General features: G+C 39.5%; 1 protein-coding gene and 2 non-coding genes across 3 annotated transcripts in view; 2 read left to right on the top strand and 1 right to left on the bottom strand.

The window, feature by feature from the left end:
- Window positions 1-19,218, bottom strand: part of atrnl1a (attractin-like 1a) — a 383,555-nt gene that overhangs the window by 59,369 nt on the left and 304,968 nt on the right. The gene's annotated exons all lie outside the window — the stretch shown is intronic.
- On the top strand, window positions 7,953-8,023 carry trnag-gcc. The gene has a single exon. It is a non-coding gene; the product is annotated as a tRNA-Gly (tRNA).
- On the top strand, window positions 8,409-8,479 carry trnag-gcc. Its single transcript has one exon. It is a non-coding gene; the product is annotated as a tRNA-Gly (tRNA).

Consider the following 19,218-nt stretch of genomic DNA (forward strand, 5'->3'; position numbering starts at 1 on the left):
CTAGTCACAGTGTTTTTATAGTCTTGTTAAAGATTTGGTTTTTTCCAGTTTTGACATTTGAAAGGCTATGTAAGGATTGCTGTTGTTCAGTTTTCATTGTTTGGCTTTTTACTTTAGCCTTGGAAAAATACTGTATTACTTGGTTATTTATGTTATGACAGTCCTAAGCTACGTTCATATTACACCCCTCGTTGCTCAAATCCAATTTTTTGCTCAAATCTGATCTCTCTGACACGATGGTTCACACTCGTTTAGCTAAGTGATTCAAATCCGTCATTAATGTGAACGAGCTATCATCCTGAATCGACCCACATGACCACATCCTACTCAGTAATGTCACGTGCATCATCAGCAGAAACTAACAAGCACAATCAGCTTCACTGAGAACATAATTTACTCTGATAGGCTCTCAGCTTTGTTATTAGAGCGAGACGAAGGAGAAAAAGGTGAGATATGTTGCTTTTCCACCACTTACAGTCTTTATAAAACACATGAATTCTGATCTGAGAGTCACATTAAGGTTACATGGCCACGAACCGGATACGTATCAGATCTAGGACCACATATGAAAGTGACTCAGGTTGGATTTGTAAAGATCAGATTTACCTGTTCACACAGCCCTGAAAACATCAGATCTGAATCACATTAGGGGAAAAAAAATCTGATTTGTGCAGATCTATAGAAAGGGTTTAATTCTTAAGCATGAGATGAGTGTCAAATTCTGCCTTTGTGTCTTTATAAACAGAACTGAATGCTCAGCGGTCACTATACATAAGCAATAACTGTGGCTGATCACATTCTAAACTTTTTTCTTAGCAAAATGTGACTTTCACAACATCTGCTTTTGAAGCACCTAAAATAAAAACTCTGTGTGTAAGGACTTCAGCTAATTCTGCTGTGCTTTGTATTAGCTTCTCTTGCCAGTAAATGTGTTATTCACTTTTTTTAAAGTTACATTTAGTTTAAAGTGATTCTGAAATAATAAAGTGATGTTCAAGACATCTTCAAAGAGCAGTTAGACTTCATAGCTCTATACTATGTTAATAGAAACAAACAAAAGGAAATAGATACCTCAAACAAAGAAGCTGCTGGTGTTCTCAGTTCTTAGACTGGCCAGAGTCCAAAGCTCAACATCAGTAAATATGTTTGGGATTACTTAGATTGAGAGAAGCAGAAAATGCAACCAACTTCTAAAACTGAACTGAGGAGGTATGGACAAATATCCCTGCAGATTGATTTCTTTGAAAATCTGAAAGCGTGTATCCTGAAAAGAACAGAAGCTGCAATAAAGGCACAGAGTGGACACACTTAACACTGAAAATGCAGATGTTATATGCAGTGACTGAGGCTGTGTACTTTTATGTTAAATATATGCTGTTTTCCAGACAGTGAGAAATGAATGGCCGCTCTATCTGAAAATTAAACAAACGAGATGTGGTCTCTGGTTTTTAACACAACTGTACATCTCCTTGTAAAGCAGCAACAGCTCTGTCATTAATGACGCATGTACATATATGAGCTTTGCTGAGTGATTACACATTGGTTTAAACACACTGCAGTCTTGAAAATGATAATCACATGCGTAGATGTGTGTAATACTGAGTCTTATCAAGCCCTGGCACGGCACTGTCATAGACAGAGAGGCTGCAGGTGGCATGAGGCTGTTAATGTAGTGATTGATGGCTAGTTTATAACCCCTGAACTGCAGCACTATTGAACTCCATCTGCTAATGGCTCTCTCTCAGGTACTCTCTGATTACACACTTAACAGCTAATAAAACAGAGATGTTCCATGGAGCATGTGAACATTCACCAGTGACCAAAATCCAGACGCAGGTCTATAAAGTTAGAAATATTTGTCCAAACCTAACAGGACCTGACCTTTGATGTCAGGTCCAGCTGTTGTTTGTGTAATATTTGTTGGGCCCAGGTTGGGTCCATGTTTTGGGCTTCTATGGCTCTTTTAACAGAACTTTGCTGGCTTTAGTATTTATGTTTTATTCATCTTTCTTACTTTTATCACCTCAAATTTTAAATCATGCATGAGTCACCAGTTGCAGCCAGATTACCAGGAAACAGTGTCAAACTGTAGCGGTTAGAGCTAGGCCTTCAGTTCAAACTATACATGTCAAAACTCTGTCAAGAAACAAGAAAAATGCTTCTGTTATAATGTTAATTTCCATGCACCTCTATGGGATTTACAATAGTATGTCAGCACTCAGCTAACTCTGGTGCACATGAACATCTGTGGCTGTTTTACATTAAAAATAGACATTTAAAGCTTGTATAAAACATTCAATATGTTTTACTTAAAGCTTGTAATAAAATATATTCTACCTAATATCAGGTTTACAGTGACATTTTCAGTAAAAGAGTCATTTACTTTACAGAGCTGCTTCTATTTTCCATTATTAACAACTAACTAAAACGTGCTTAGACTACAACTCTTATTTAAAGTCAGTGACATATGTAGAACTTTCAGGAATTGCTCCCATCCATTGTAAAATTAAATGTGAGTGAGTGATTCCACTGTCAGTTCCTAATTGTGTTGGTAGTTATTATAATGTGTGAAAGCTTACTTGGCTGTATCTACCTAGGTACCGTGGTCCATAGTACCATGAGTGGACAATTTTGTCCTTCAAGACCTTAACCTTTTTTGTTTCCAACCAAAACAAGAAAATAAGAATATTACTGCAATACAACAAGCATGATAATTTCATTAAATGAAAATGAGCTAAAAATTACAGATATTCATAATTCTTACTTCTACTGTAAATAATGCTAAGTTTGTAAATGTCTCTACAATTAATCCTTTTGGTGGTTGGTATAGTGTAGTGCAAAGGTCACTAATAGGCAGACTGCAGTCCGAGTCCAGACCCATGCTTTCCTATGCGGACCTGGACCTATAGCCGATAAACTATGGAGAATTATTTAATTTCGACAGGGTGGTCCTGTTTTAATTGCCGTAACTCTTCTATCCTTTACAGTAGCTTTAGTGGCCCGGAGGACTCACAGAACAATCGCATGCACTGTAAATATCACACGTGATGTTACTCAGCCAATCAGATCTGTGCATTACGATGAGCAAGATGACGATGACTTGAGTGAGTGGCACACATACAGAGGAGGGACGAAGCGGGAAACAGCAGTCGGAGAAGAAAGGTGAGCCAGATTATTTTACATGGTGTGCTCTTAAAATCTAAAACTGAAAATAAATGTTATTCAAATATGACTGAATTGTACAACAACTGTACATTCAGTTGTTGACTGTATAAGATATTGATATACCTACTAGGCTACTTCACTATACAGTTTATGGCACTAAATCATGATGCAAGTTAGATATTATGATTTTCTGGACCTTTGCTTGTGGATATTTTCCCTAACTGGACCTTTTTGAATTTTAATTAAAGACCCCTGGTGTACTGGGTAACACCTTTGCCTTCTGCGGTGTAGACTGGGGTGTTTGCCTGAACAAACACCCAACACTGTACCTGTAAGAGGCCTTGGGCAAGAATCCTAACACTACCTTTGCCTGCCTATGCAAAACTATCACATTGTAAGTTGCTCTGGATAAGAGCATCTGCCAAATGCTGTAAATGTAAACTGGACATCAAACCAATCTGAATGAGGTTGTGGAATCTTTTCTTTGTGGACCTTTTCTTGTCAGGCTATAAAAAGATTAAAGCTCTAGTGTAGGCACCGTAAAAAGAAAATGTAAGGCCTAAGCATTCAGAGAGGAGCAATACGGTATGCGGTAACTTTAGAATGTACAAAGTGTGGCGAGACAGCGAAAGACAAACTGAACACTAATACCTGAAAACCTGTGTTCAGCTTGATCATTTCCTACCGGCTTGTAAAACATGTCCTTAAATGAAAAGCTATTGACTTTCTCGTCTGTATCTTGTTACTGTGTAACTGAAGTTTGACTGCCTTGTTCACTCACTTGTTTGCATGTAAAGCTGCACTAATAGGCTGAGAGTGGCTATTGGTTTACATCTGCATCTTTGGTGGAGCTCAGAACATGTGAGCTGGATTCATTCAGCAGGGAGCTCTGCATTCACTTCAGGCTCACTGCGATTCCAGTGGAGGCACTGCAGCCACAGAGCTACTTTAATGGAACTGACTGCAAGATCAGCAGAATATGAGAAAGCAGTCAAAGATACACAATGTGCGGAAGTGCTAGTGAGTGGCTAAAGCACATCTCAGATGAAATCTGGTGTCATACAGAGCCAAAAACTATGCAGTTTAAACAGCATTAAAATAGCATCATCCAGGATATTTATGACTGACAGCTGATGACGGTCTGATGCTTTTTGCAATAAAATTGCTGAAATGGCACATCTGGGCTCATATGGATGAAGGTTGTAGGCAAAGTCAAAACTGTCTACAAGACATGGACTTTACAACACTTCTGAGGGTGTTCTGTGGTATTTGAGATATTAGCAGCAGATACTTTAAGTCCTGTGAGTTGAAAGCTGGAGCCATCATGGATTGGACTTTTCCAGCAGAGTCCTGGGGAATTTTAAGGTCATCTTCAAATGTTAATCATGTTCTTAAAATGATTCCTGAACAATGTGTGCCATGTGGCAGGGTGCAATTCCCTGCTAAAAGAGGCCACTGCCATCAGGGAAGACCACTGCCTTGAAGGGGTGTACCTGGTCTGCAACAGTGCTTAGGTAGATGGGCAGACCCAATGTTTCCCAGCAGAGCATTGCCCAGAGCATCACACCTCTTCCACTAGCTTATCTTCTTCCCACAGAACATGCTGGTGCCATCACTTCCCCAGCAAATGGTGGACAAAGATAAGTTTCGTAGATGACTGCAAAATGTAGATGTTACTAGTGAATCTCATTTTTCTTAAATTTGTTCATGAGAAAGGTCTTAAGAAAAAGTCTTAAACCACAGAACTGTTTGGACATTTGTGTTCTTGAGTACGTAGATTCTGTTCTTACCTAAGAACAAATCCAAAATAAGAAAACACTGGTGAATGTAAGCAGAAGAAGAAATTCCTTGTTAAGAACGGTTGGTGAATGTGGCCCAATTTTTCTAGGTTTAAGAAATATATCCTTAAGAAAAATGTTCTATATTAAAAAGATTCAAATTTGATTATGGGAGATAATCTATATCCCTTCACTAATAAACAATTTTTGGCCCACATATCCGCATAGATAGATGAGACTGCCTACCTAAATTAGATGATTCCAAAGATTTTTGGGAGGAACTTGGCTCTGTATTTTGCATCCGCTGAGTAGAGGTATGGGTGAGGGTGAGGGGGGTTCTTCAGCTCTCTGCATTGCGAAAAATGATGCTAGAACTGTCTGTAACATTCTCCATGGATTAGCACTGTAACATACTTCGGGTAATAGGACTTGTGTTTTTGTCTTTTCTTTCACACCCTCATCCAGTTTGGAAGACAACGGATATAGAGACTTAAGGCACATATTACACTTACATGCAGTACTGCTACTGGCTTTATTACTTTGTAGTGTAACCTTCATATTTCCATGATTAAAGACTGCAGTGAACATTGATTTGGACATTTTAAGACAAGACTTCCTTTAAGTGTCCCTCTATTTTTACTCACATGAATGCTATGGACACTATGTTGTGGTGTGAATGACTGAGGTACAAACTGCATGAGTCTATCATACAGGCATAACACTGCATCAAAGAATGTGCATCTCTTGAAACACTCACTGAGCATTGGCCAGGAATTGAACCCTGGCCTCCGCGTGGCAGGCCAGAATTCTACCACTGAACCACCAATGCTGAGCTGGCAGAGCGCGTGACATCACCCTGCTGTGAATGGAGGGTCAGCAGAGCCTGTTTCTGTTGCTGTTTGTGTTGGTCATCCTCTAGTCCTTTATCAGTGTTCACAGGATGCTGTATGCTGGATATTTGTGGTTGGTGGACTATTCTCAAGCCAGCAGTGACATTAAGGTGTTTAAAAACTCCAGCAACACTGCTGTGTCTGATCCACTCGTACCACCGCAACACATTCTAATAACATCACCACATTAGTGTCACTGCAATGCTGAGAATGATCCACCACCCAAAGAGTGCTTGCTCTGTGAGGGTCCATGGAGTCCTGTTCACTGAAGAACAGAGTAAAAGGGAGCTAGCAAAGTATCAGAGAAACAGATGGACTACAGTCTGTAACTGTAGAACTACAAAGTGCACCTGTACAGTAAGTGGAGCTGATAAAATGGACTACTGGATTACAATGGCAAGTGGTCCACCACTGACGAGTACCAAAATGTCCTTGTGACCATAATTTAAAACAGGCCTTAGATTATACGCTCACATGAACATGAAAGGTTTTGTAGCTCATTGCAAAATCTAGATGTGAGAACTGTGTAAAAGCTTCTTTCTTGCTTTTTCTAGTTAAATCAGAATTACCTGTAAACCCTAAGACTAACTTTCCTCATTCAGATTAATTTAAAATCATCTAACATTTTTAAGAAATGAAGTCTTAGCGATGTAACAGTTAAAGCATGTGCCCCAAAAGTCACACTAATCCAAAATCATCCAGCACCCATCGTACTGAAAAGTAAAACATCACTGCAGAGCACATACCCACTACCTACAGATAACAGGAACAGCCAGAACCATTAGTGCTCTCTATAACTCCCATAAGCCATAACTCAGAGTTCAGATGAGCTCCAGGTAAATACAGCTGATGTGGGATTTATGAACATCTCATACAACCTCCTCATGGTTCATTGATCTGCAGGACATTTTCAACAGAGAGTTCTGCATCTAGACCATAGAAAATAGATGGAGGTCAGTATTTTATTATTTATAATATTTAGACTGAACTCCAAGAAACACACTAGTCTGTACAAATAATGCAGTAAATCTGGTGCTTTGAATGCTGAATACATAACACATTCATTCAATGAATGTTATTAAATCTGGTAAGAAGTAGGGTTGCCTACAAATTCCTTGATCTTCAAGTTAGGCTTCCAAAAATACATCAGATTATTATTATATATGTATGGAAATGTATGTACCTGTAAAACACAAACAAAGTTAAGGTAGAAAAAACAACAGAGGACGAGAGCATGCCTTGCCATGCAGGAGGCCTGGGTTCGATTCCCAGCAATGCACAGCAAGGTTTTTAAGAGATGCACATTCTTTAACACAAAACACTGACCAGCCACTTCGTTAGGTAAACTCCCAGAGACCCCCACAGAGCAAGTATTATTTGGGTGGTGGTTCATTCTCAGCACAGTGACACTGATGTGCTGTTAGTGTGTGTTGTGCTGATACGAGTGGATCAGACACAGCAGTGCTGCTGGAGTTCTTCAACACTTCAGTGCAGCACTGCTTGTGTCCGATGCACTCAAACCATTTTCAGTAAAAAAACCTACCAATTTTCACTGAACTTACTCCACTTGATTTCCCTTGTAATGGTTTGGTCTTGAGATTTCTTTTTAGTTTTGAGGGTTTTTGTGGTTCATTTGAAATAGCCAAACCAAACTCCACTCACTGGGCTTTTGGATTAGCGTCATCACAATCAACAATAATAATATCCGAATATCTGCTTCTTTAGTATAGATTTGACTTCAACCACTCAGGGCCAAAAATACATTATGATCTATGAGCCAAAATCAAACGCATCCCTCCAGTATTATTTTATGTTACAGCAACTCATGCTGCAGAAATGATCGGAGGAAAGCGAGCTCTGTTGTTGAGTTCCCTGCTTTCATCATGGACTGCGTTCCCACCAGCAGTGAACTGAACCAGGCTTCATTTGGAAGCGGACTGAGACCCACTTTTTCTGCCAGACCAGTGCAGCTGTCTGTTGCAGTCTATACTATATATGTATGAAACTGTATGTACCTGTGAAACCACAGAAAAAAGGAAGTCAAAGTAACAGAGAGAAGAGCATGCACTGGAGAAGCAACAGGCTCTTCTGACCTAGGATCAGATGTCCTTCCAGCACAGCATTGGTGGTTCAGTGGTAGAATTCTCGCCTGCCACGCGGGAGGCCCGGGTTCGATTCCCGGCCAATGCACAACAAAGCTTTTAAAAAAAAACTCCTAATTCAGCAACACCATAACATGCACTTTCCATAGCATTTATGTGAGTAAAAGAGCATTCATATTTAAATATAAATATTTAAAATAAAAATATTTGCCTGGAATATCTGTTGCCTATTCAAATGAGCAAGGACATGAAAGAAATGAGAAAAAAACACCAGCTGTATTACCCCAAGTCTGTTGAAGCACTAATTTATCAAGAATGTTACAAACAGTTTTAGATAGATAGATAGATAGATAGATAGATAGACTTACAAAGATACAACAAACAACAAAGAGCAAGAGCATGTTCTGCTGAAACAACAGGCTTAGCTGACCCTTTGGTCACAGCTGGATGTGGTCACATTGCCTTCCAGCTCAGCATTGGTGGTTCAGTGGTAGAATTCTCGCCTGCCACGCGGGAGGCCCGGGTTCGATTCCCGGCCAATGCACAGCCTTCTTTTGACTTGAATTGTGCACACTAGTCAAGTAAATTCTACACAAATAAGCCATGACATTAAAACTGAACACATTTCAAATCACATGTGAAAATGCAGCGTATAGCCATTTCTACTGTTTCCCTCAACTTAACAGAGTGTAATGTCTACAGCTCTTGAGAAAGTGGATGAACGTTGGTTAAGAGGTCAAGAGTAGCTCTTCCTATTAAACCAGAAGTTAACACTGTGCCCACGAACTCCATTCCCCCTACTGCATCGCCACCAATTTGCATAAAGCTAGTTCTTTAGGGAGCAAACTGAAATTCAAACATTAGACAGAAAAGCATATTCCAGCTGGACAGCACGCATCAGGTTCCTCTATTCCAGCTTTGTTTCCCCACTTCATGGGCAAATTCAGGACAGCTGGCTGAAGATCAACACGCATAGCAAGCAAAAGCAGGGCAGATGCAGAATTCATGATAAAGAATCCATACTCTGATTCTGGCTGCACTCAGGGAAGCTCTATCTCTCTGAGTTGGCTGTGATGTGCGTGTGTATGTATGTGTGCATGTTTGTATAGCTGAGATTGCTGTGAGTGAAGCAGGCTGGTGAGAAAGACAGGCCGGGGCCAAGGCTGTGATTACCCAGCACAGACAGCAGGTGCCTGGGACACAGCACTTCAAACCTCTGCTGTCATCCCCCCTTATCTCTGAATAGTCACTCAGCTTTTTAATGTAAAGGCTGGATGTGCCCGGTTCAGCCCGGGCTGGCCCAGAACAGAGTTTATTTCGAAAAGTCAGAGTTCGCTTCAGAAAAGCTGCAGCTCTACATTCTTCAAAACAGGAACTCTTCTCGAGGTCTTCAGTAAAGGCAGAGGTTATAGATAGAAACACGACGGCTCAAAGAACCATCTGACTGCTAAAATGGTTCTTTAGATGTGTGCCCTTCAAATCAATGTCACTGTCAGTATGAAACTGTGCATCTCCATTCACTGTAACATTATTTTTACTAGCTGTCCTTTACACTGTTTAAACATTATGCTACATTATGCCTCTGCAAGTTATGAGGATCAGTTACTATATTCTCTCTCTCTCTCTCTCTCTCTCTCTCTCTCTCTCTCTCTCTCTCTCTCTCTCCAGTTATCAGATTATTAAGTGCATGTAAACAAACTCACTGAGAAAAGGAAAAGATACCTCAAAACAAAGATGCTGCCGGTGTTCTTGGTTCTCAGACTGGCCAACCCAAAGTCCAGACCTCAAAATCAGTGAATTTGTTTGGGATTACTTGGATTGTGATTTGCTGCAGTTATCGGACTATTAAGTGAATATAAATGCACTCATGTTTAAAACAATAGAACACGTTTATAAATTATTATTATTGCCACCAATGTAATCATGGCTAATTAAACATGCTAGCTAGATCTCCCCAATCACACCCTGGGAGGGTAAAGGGTAGCACTTACTTCTTCCAAGAAACGTGAAGTGCCACCACATCTTTTGAAACTGCTGCTAACACGTCATCGGAAAGTTCAACACGCTTGGAGGAGAACCCTAATTGCTAACCAGTCAACAGACACCTGTGTTAGCGAGCATTGCACTGAGTGATGCGGAGACAGGAGGACTTCTTACCCACCCAGAGAAGCTGAGGGCAATAATGCTGGCTTGGACTCCTGATCACGGATGGCTGTGGCATTGCCAGGCATCAAACTTGTGATCTTAAACAGGGCTGTGCCACTGCGGAGCTGCAGTAAAGCACTCTTTAACTAAAGTCCCTACTAAAATCTCTTTTCCTTTGAACCATATTAAATTATATGAGAAACTGCTTTAATTATAGGAATTCTTACCCATTAAAAATATTCATAATGGCTATTCTCATGCCACGTGAGCTGCTTGGCCTTCAAACCTTTAAGCCTCCCCCCACATTTCCACGTGCATGTATGTATGTACGACCGTGCGAGCATAAAGGCCATCGTGTCTCCTAGACACATTTCTCTCAGCTGTCATAAATATCCTTTATCTCCACACCCTGCAGCACATTTACCCGCCCACTGAAAATAAATACAGTGCATTAAAACATTAGATACGGAATTGATTCATTTCTCCCCCTAAATGGCATTAGGAAAATGGCGCTCTGCAATCGATCACCCCTGCGCGAGGCTAGGTGTGTTCAGACGCTCAGGGTTGTGGCCTCATCAGCTTTATGACACTGTGTGCACATTATTCGCATGTTAAGAAGATGATTTATGCTGATGAGCCACCTCTCGCGTTATAATACAGAAGGGTCATTCAGACACGTGTAATCAGAAGGGATGATTTTCTTTTTTGCTGCTTCCTCCCAGACGCACTTAGATAACAGCTTCAGGGGCTAATTAAATAATATTCTACATTTGTGTTAGCTGGTAAACTGGGATGTATGGATCAATAACAAACGTTTTTTAAAATGACAGTTTAAAAAAAATCTTATTAAAAAGGACATAATGGGCATATATACTGACATTGAAATCTTTGTGCATTTTATATCTTAAACAGTGTTATCAAACCTGCTAATTGTCTATTTCAATTATTAAAACTGCTGGTTTGGTTGCATCAGTTGACTTACTGGTTGCACCACCTGACTTTTCAGACTAATTTCAAATTACGCAGGCATCTGCTTAGGTACCAGTAGAAACCTTTGCTTTTGAACTTTATACTTACATTTTCTTCATGATGCAATCCCAAGGCCTGTCTTTCATAAAAGATTTTCAAAATTAAAGTCCTGGTTTTTGTTTTTGATCATGCCACCTGACCTTTGAGAAAGTATGACCTTTTTTCCAGTGAGTTGAGTACTTTTAAAATGGTCTTGTTTTGTCATAGTTTAAATTTTTAAGTTTTCAAACATAAAATCATGCCAATCTATCTTATTTAGAATTTTATGTAACTAAATTACCTTAACTGATAGTTCACTTAATCATCATATGTGGCCGGACAGTTGCACCACCTCACATTTTTAGACTTTTGGACGTTAAACAAAAGTAAAATTAATTTTATATGGATACTCTGATAATTGTTTCACATAAAAGAGGTACTGTTGAACAATCTGACAGATATATTTATTAAATTATTTTTTGGGGAAAATACTGAACAGAAAAAATGCATATCATATCAATGACCCCATATGGGTTTTTCACTGCACAGATAGGTTAAATGCGGAGGTCTAATTCCACAGTGTGCAAAACACAGTTGGCAAATGGTTCTAAATTAAAAAAATAAAAAAAAATCAAGTTTTCAATCAAGTAAAGATTCTCCAGTTTTCAGCACGAGGAACACACACATATTTAATCTGCAGGGACATTTTTCCACACCTCCAAAGTTCAGTCTTAGAAACTGGTTGTATGGTTTGCTTCCAACAATCCAAGTAATCACATTCTGTGATGTTGAGGTTTGGACTCTGGAGATAATGATTATCTCAGCAATGTGTTTGGGCAATCTGTCCAGTTTTGGTGTTCTAGAGCTAATGTTCTTCTTTTTTTGCCTGTTTTCTTTTCTCAGTGAGGTTCTTTACAGCAACACATTCTTTCAGACTCATAGCACTGAGTCTTCTTCTTGCAGTGGAAGGATGGACACAAACACCTGTGGATGTTTTCAGATCTGATTTTCTCCGCTCACTCACAGATGAAATCTTTAAGTGCTGTTTATCTGATGTGGGGCAGTTTTGTTGGTCCACCAGGTCTTGCATGGTGTTTATCAGTCTCATTTTAATATTTTTTTAAACACCAGTTTTATGAACACCTGTTTCTTTTTTTCCTTTCCTCTTTTCCCCTTCCTTCTGCAAATGGATTATTTTATATCTAATCACCTCAGAAACATCTCCTTTAGGCATTTTAGATGTACATGAGAGAGAATTTGCAAGGCAGCTAAGGTGAGTTCAGGTAGCTGCTTGTATGGAAGTTAGTGTCGCATTGAAGGGGAACATAATGCTGGTGACTCCTTTAGGAACAGCTTTGGCTGCACTCTCTGAAATAAATGTAATAAATTGTCACTGGAGCGGTACCCCTCTTGTTACTGGGGTGGGACCCTCAAGGGTACATCCTAGTACATTTAGTCAGGGAGCATTACTGTACCATTTTCTAAGTCGTACTGGCTTCACACACCCTGCATCTCCTCCAGGCTTTTATTTTATTATTCTGTTTTAAAACATTTGTTTATGAAAAGGTACAAATATGTACTTATGTAAGGTTTACAGCTGAACCTTAAAACTACTGTTGCACCCTTGAGGGAATATTTACATTGTTTGTACTTTGATGGATGAAAAATGTACCTGCACAGAACCTTTATATCCAACAGTATAGGAGGACACAGCTGTCATCTTGCTATATTATTTGAATGTATTTGTACTTACATGCTTAGTTATGTAGTAAACATTGTATATTGACAGGGTTCCATTCACACTTCCATCTGTTTTCTCTTTGGATTGATGTCAATGATAAATATGGCAAAAATGTAAGAGATTTTTTTTTTCTTTCTGCAAAACAAAACTTTGCATGCAAGAATAATCCATCAAATCCAAACCTTGTGTATGCCAACTGAAATACACAGTGGGAAATAATTAATATCACTGCTACTTCTAAGACTTAAATCAAAATTGTATATGGGCTCTCTTGCATTTGATCTTTGATCTCTCATTTATTTATAGACAAAGAGAAAGAGGAAGAGAGATAAACAGAGCGAGGACTGGAGAGAGAGAATGGGGCGGGGAGCATTATGGCTGTTGACCACAAGGACAATGGTGGATGATATACGATATTTATCTGTGCCTTATCACTGCTGGGCACGCTGAAGCGCAGCATGTGAGCAATCACTAATCTGTGAGGACTAGCTGACATAGAATAAAGACTGAAACAGGGAAGCCAAAAAGTTCAGCGTCAGATGAGTACGGGAAAGTTTAATGAATAAAAATGAATAAAACAGAAGAAGCCGATTTCTACTCAGTAAAGCAGTGGGGTCTGAGGAACATGTTCAGAGATGAAATTCGGAGGCGACCGTGTTTAACCAAGTACACAGCTGATTAGAGATATAGTCTCTCGGTCTCTCCCTTCATACAGATGTACCCGCCCTGGGCCTCTAACCAATCAGAGACCTGGCTGGTCTACATGGGGGAGGAGCCTAGGACCTAAAAGAGGCCTTCAAGGTGGCTGAAGAGAGGACTGATCATGTGTGCTGTGTTTTAGTTTGTTCTCTTATCTCTTGTGTTGGGGTCAATGGAACCAGACTTTTTTTCAAAGTTGTTTTGGGCTGTTTCTTTTAATCCATTCTTCATGAAAGTTACACACAATGTAAAGAGCAACAGGCATTTTCAAATTATGTCAATCTGAAAAATGGCTCTTGTTAGGGGAAGTGCCTTTAGTTGGTATTTTACTTGCACACCTTTAACTTTGTTTTAAAAGAGCCTGATTTGCTATGCCACCTGGGGTTTAAAACCGTTAAGAGGGGCATGTCTATACATTTGCACTGTGTAGAAGTCCACTTTGTCTAGTTTCGTAAGTCGGAGGGCACCACATGTACTTTTGATTACTGGCTAGGGAAATATAGAGTACTTGGCTTTTGTTTCCTTTTTTAGATTAGCTAAGTACTTTTTGTTTCGGCGTAGGCAAGTGTTGGTGATCAGAGTGGTACTATGTACTACAGCACACCAGTTTCGTTTCAATTGGTTTTAATAAAAAGGTTTCAAAAGCTCTATTGGCCTGTTTCTCCAGGCCATTTTAATCCATCACCAGTTCAGTCTTTTAATGCCACATGTTACTGATTCCACAGCGTCCTAGACAAAATGTGGGGTAGTAACATTGTGTGAAAGTCAAATTTTTGCTGCTTTTCTATGAAAATACATTATCACATCCTCTACAGAGAGCATGTGTAAGTATGGGAGTCTCAGTTGGAAGCACATGCCAGTCTTCACTTTCCTAGCCTGGTAGCATTGTGTGATGCTAATTAGTGGGTGGAACCAATGACAGGGGGTTGAACTGAGATTTCTAGTGAGCTGCTTTGTGACCTCCATTATATATACACTATAAGAGCCAAAGCATCCATTAAGTAGAAGGTACTCATTTCAGTAGCAGTTGAAAACTGCAGTTGAAAATTTTTTTTTTTTTTTAATTTAAAAGTAAAGCACACAAAAGCCTCAATATCCAAATAAAAGATCAATATTTCAATAGTTAATGTGTCCACTTCACATTTTCTGCTTCTCAAGATCTAAATAATCCCAAACACATTCAGTGATGCTGAGATCTGGGCTCTTCTCTCTCTTAGTGATGCTTCTTAACAGCTACCCATCCTACAGACTCATTGCATTTAGTTGTCTTCTCACAGTGGAAGGATGGACAGAGACTCTTGTGGATGTTTTCAGATCTGAAGAACTTTCTGAAGATCTGAATTTTCTCCTCTCTGAGATGAAATGAAAGATGAAATCTGTTGGGGAGAGTTTTGGTTTCTACCAGGTCTTGCCCGGTTGTCAGGAGTCCCATTTCTCTGTAGTGCTTAATTATACTTTTGAACTCTAGTTTTAGCAAACTAGTTTTTTCACTTATTTTCTTAACATGACAGTTGACAACTGACAGAACTCTGCATAAATGTTTATTCTAACAGGCAGCTTCAGTCATGAAGGCTAATTCAGATAATTTTTTTTAAACTGGCAAATATAACCTTTTATAGCAAATGATGCCTGTTAGATTAAGCATTTATAAACACTTATGTAGGGTTATATCAGTTGTCATGACAAGCCTATCACTGCTGTTGCAAGAAAACCTTGCATCTCCAATTTTGTCGTTTTTCAGTTTTTGACATAATTTGAAAATGCCTTTTGTCCTTTACGTTGTAGTTAAAATTGCATGAAGACTGGACCAAAAGAAATGACCCAAAATGACTTGGAAAAATGTTTGGTTCTGCTTACATTAAAAGTAAAATAGGTTTTTCCTTCTCCTGGAAAGTTATAGCAAATGTTTTTTTTTAAATCCAACAAGAGTTAATTAGATGTCATATAGCCTCATGAACAGCACCCTACAGTAAAGTGTTACTGAGATACGTCCTGAGAAATGAATAAATTGAACTTAATGGCCATGTCACTAGAAATTAACCCAATGAATGGAGGCCTCTGATCTATTCATAGTGCTGTACATCTTGGCATGATGGTTAGAAATTAAAATAAGTCTCCATGTTGAACATCACACAAATCTGAGTAGTAACATCCATGATCCAAGTCAGATGGTATTTAATAAAGCCTACAAGATCTGGACAGCCTTTGCAGCTGAATTCTAGTTTTGTGACATATGTTACTTATACCCTCTTCCTATAAAGTCCTCCACATCAATCAAGTCCAGATGTATGTGCTGAAATCAAAGTAAATAAAGTGACACATTTTGTTTTTTCACTTTTACAAGAGGTCAAAAAAGTACAGATGGCGCTTTGAAGATGTTCTAAAATACGAGTGTCTGGGGAAGAGCACAAAGATAAAAAAAAGGGGGGGGGAGATGGTGGGAAGCAGCAGGAACTCGCGTGAACATGTGCCGATGAGTAATGTGAGCTTCAACTTGACTGGATCTCTACAAAGACCAGCGTGAGATAGAGACCCTGCTGTACATCATCTTTTTTATGCTTTTTAATGTGACATGAAGAGATACAAATGGATTTTGTCAAACCTTTACCAAGCCGTAACCTATCTCACCCAGGTTTTACGCGATAAAATAAATATCAAACTGCCCAATTAACTGTGCTATGCGAATGATATGAAGCTGAAAATTGAGTTTACTGTGGAGCTGAACTTAACCATCTGTTTCTGAACAAGTGTGAGGCACATCTTTTCACACCAGTTAGATTTGTTATATTCCAGAGTGAGAAAGTAACTGTGACTGGAAAGGTATGCAGCAGTGAGAATTTATGCAGTTCTGAATCTTTCAGTTGGGATAACATTTGATGTCAAACAGAGTCAGAAAAACAGGTTGGGTTGTAGGCAGATGTTTCAGCTTGACCGAACTCTAACCTCGAACATCTCATGCCTTTCTCAGCGAGCAGTGTTCCACACACATTTGTTTCTGATTAAATTAAAGATGATAAACTTCAGTAAATCAGGGCTGTCATGAAAAAATAAATCACTGGTGAAATTTTTACTTCCTGATAAATTGACAATGATTAGTTGCCAATTTCTGCATCCTCAAAAAAGATTGAGGGTTCTTTAGTAAAGAAAATGGTTCTATATAAAACCATGAACATTTGCATGATTAATAGGTTCTTTGCTTTGCGATTTGATGCCAGGTTTGTAACAACAGAAGAACCCCTTTTGGTGCTACACAGAACCCCTTTCAAAAAGGTTCTATATGGAACCATATATAACACCTTCTCCATTACTCTGAAGAACATGTTCCTGATGCAAAGAACCCTTTAATCACGTCAAGTATTCTTTGAATATTCATACAGTATCTCAGTGAGTACACTCCTCAGATTTCTGCAAATATTTTATTAGATCTTTTCATGGAACAAACAACACTATATAAATGAAACTTGGATATAACATAAAATAGTCAGTGTACAGCTTTCATAGCAGGATAGATTTACTGTCCACTGAAAAGAACTCAACACAGCCATTAATGTCTAAATAGCTGGCAATACAAGTGAGTCCACCTCACAGTAAACATGTCCAAATTGTGCCCAATTGTGTCGTTGTCCCTCCCTGGTGTCATGTGACTCATTAGAGTTACAAGGTTCCAGGTGTGAATGGGGAGCAGGGCTGTTAAATTTTGGGTGTAATTCACTCATACTGGCCACTGGATATTCAACATGGCACTTCATGGCAAAGAACTCTCTGAGGATGTGAGTAATAGAATTGTTGCTCTCCATAAAGATGGCAATGGCTATAAGAAGATTGGTAACAGCCTGAAACTGAGCTGTGGCACGGTGACCAAGGTCATACAGCGGTTTTCCAGGACAGGCCTCGTCAGGTTCGACCAAAGAAGTTGAGTCCACATGTTCAGCGTCATATCCAGAGGTTGGCTTCAAAAAATAGATGCATGAGTGCTGCCAGCTTTGCTGCAGAGGTTGAAGAAGAGGGAGGTCAGCCAGTCAGTGCTCAGACCATATGTCGCACAATGCATCAACTCGGTCTGTATGGTTGTCGTCTGAGAAGGAAGCCTCTTCTGAAGCTGACGCACAAGAAAGCCCGCAAACAGTTTGCTGAAGACAAGCAGTCCAAGAATATGGATCACTGGAATCATGTCCTGTGGTCTGACGAGACCAAGATAAACTTGTTTAGCTCAGATGGTGTCCAGCATGTGTGGTGGCGCCCTGGTGAGGAGCACCAAGAGAACTGTCTCTTGCTTACAGTCAAGCATGGTGGTGGTAGCATCATGGTCTGGAGCTGCATGAGTACTGCCGGCACTGGGGAGCTGCAGTTCATTGAGGGTAACATGAATTCCACCATGTACTGTGACATTCTGAAGCAGAGCATGATCCCGTCCCTTTGGAAACTGCGCCGCATGGTAGTTTTCCAACACAATAGCGACCCCAAACACACCTTCAAGATGACAAGTGCCTTGCTGAAGGTAAAGGTGATGGACTGGCCAAGTATGTCTCCAAACATAAACCCAATTAAGCACCTGTGGAGCATCCTCAAGCGGAAGGAGGAGGTGCGCAGTGTCTACACACACACACACACACACACACACACATTATATATATATATGTAGATATATGTGTGTGTGTGTATATATGTGTGTGTATGTATATATATGTGTGTGTGTGTGTGTGTGTGTGTGTGTGTGTGTATGTATATGTACACACATATAAACATCACAAGAGTGTAGTAACAGTAAATAAGGGCTGTTATTAAAAAAAACAAAAACAAATCACTGGTGCATGATTAAAGGGTCCAATATCAAGCTTGTAACAACAGAAGAACCTGTTTGATGCTACATAGAACCCTTTTCAAAAAGATTTTGAACCATTTCCGATGCATTCTTCATTAATCTGAAGAACCCTTTCACAATGTTAAAATCATGCAAATGGTTCTTTGAGTTTTCATGGTTCTATATAGGACAAATTTCTTTACTAAAGAACCCTTGAAGTTGCATTTTTTTAAAAGCAAGTGTGATGATACCTCACAACTGCTTTTTCTTACGGTAAGAAACAAAGCCTGACAAAGTCCCCATCCCTGGCTAGCTAGGTCTCCCCATCACATGCTACTACCAACGAGGGTAAAAGCTTGTAGCTGCATTCCAAAGCCTAGACTGCAGCTGAGGTGGGCTGCACTTCTCAGCAGGCTACGCCATAGAAGGCTAATCCAAAGCGAAAGATCCTTCATATACAGCCTAGAAATGCAGCCTACGTTCTAAGTGATTTTGAGGATGCAACTGATGTATCCTTCCAGGCCTTTGATTACTCACAGTTCTCTGCACACGAATGATGCAAAGAAAAAAAAAAACAGCACCAAGAAAATGGTGGAAAACAAAGCTGCTGGATCAGAGCTTTTTTTACAATGTAAATGTCCTTTATCATCATTTTGTACCTTGTTCATGTGCATTTTCATGACTATATAAAGTGTAAAAGGAATGATTAAAGCATTTGCCCATATATCGTATTTTAATCAAAAGTATTCGTATATACAGTATGTAGTTTATCGTACTACAAAAAGTTTAGTTACCACAGCAACAAACACAATGCAATGGGCTCCATTTTCACTCACCAGTTCGCTCACACGTTTCATGCCACAATTGCAGAGCCTTTCTGGTGACATCA

Source organism: Pygocentrus nattereri, chromosome 5 (genome assembly GCF_015220715.1).
Source record: "Pygocentrus nattereri isolate fPygNat1 chromosome 5, fPygNat1.pri, whole genome shotgun sequence".
NCBI lineage: Eukaryota > Metazoa > Chordata > Actinopteri > Characiformes > Serrasalmidae > Pygocentrus > Pygocentrus nattereri.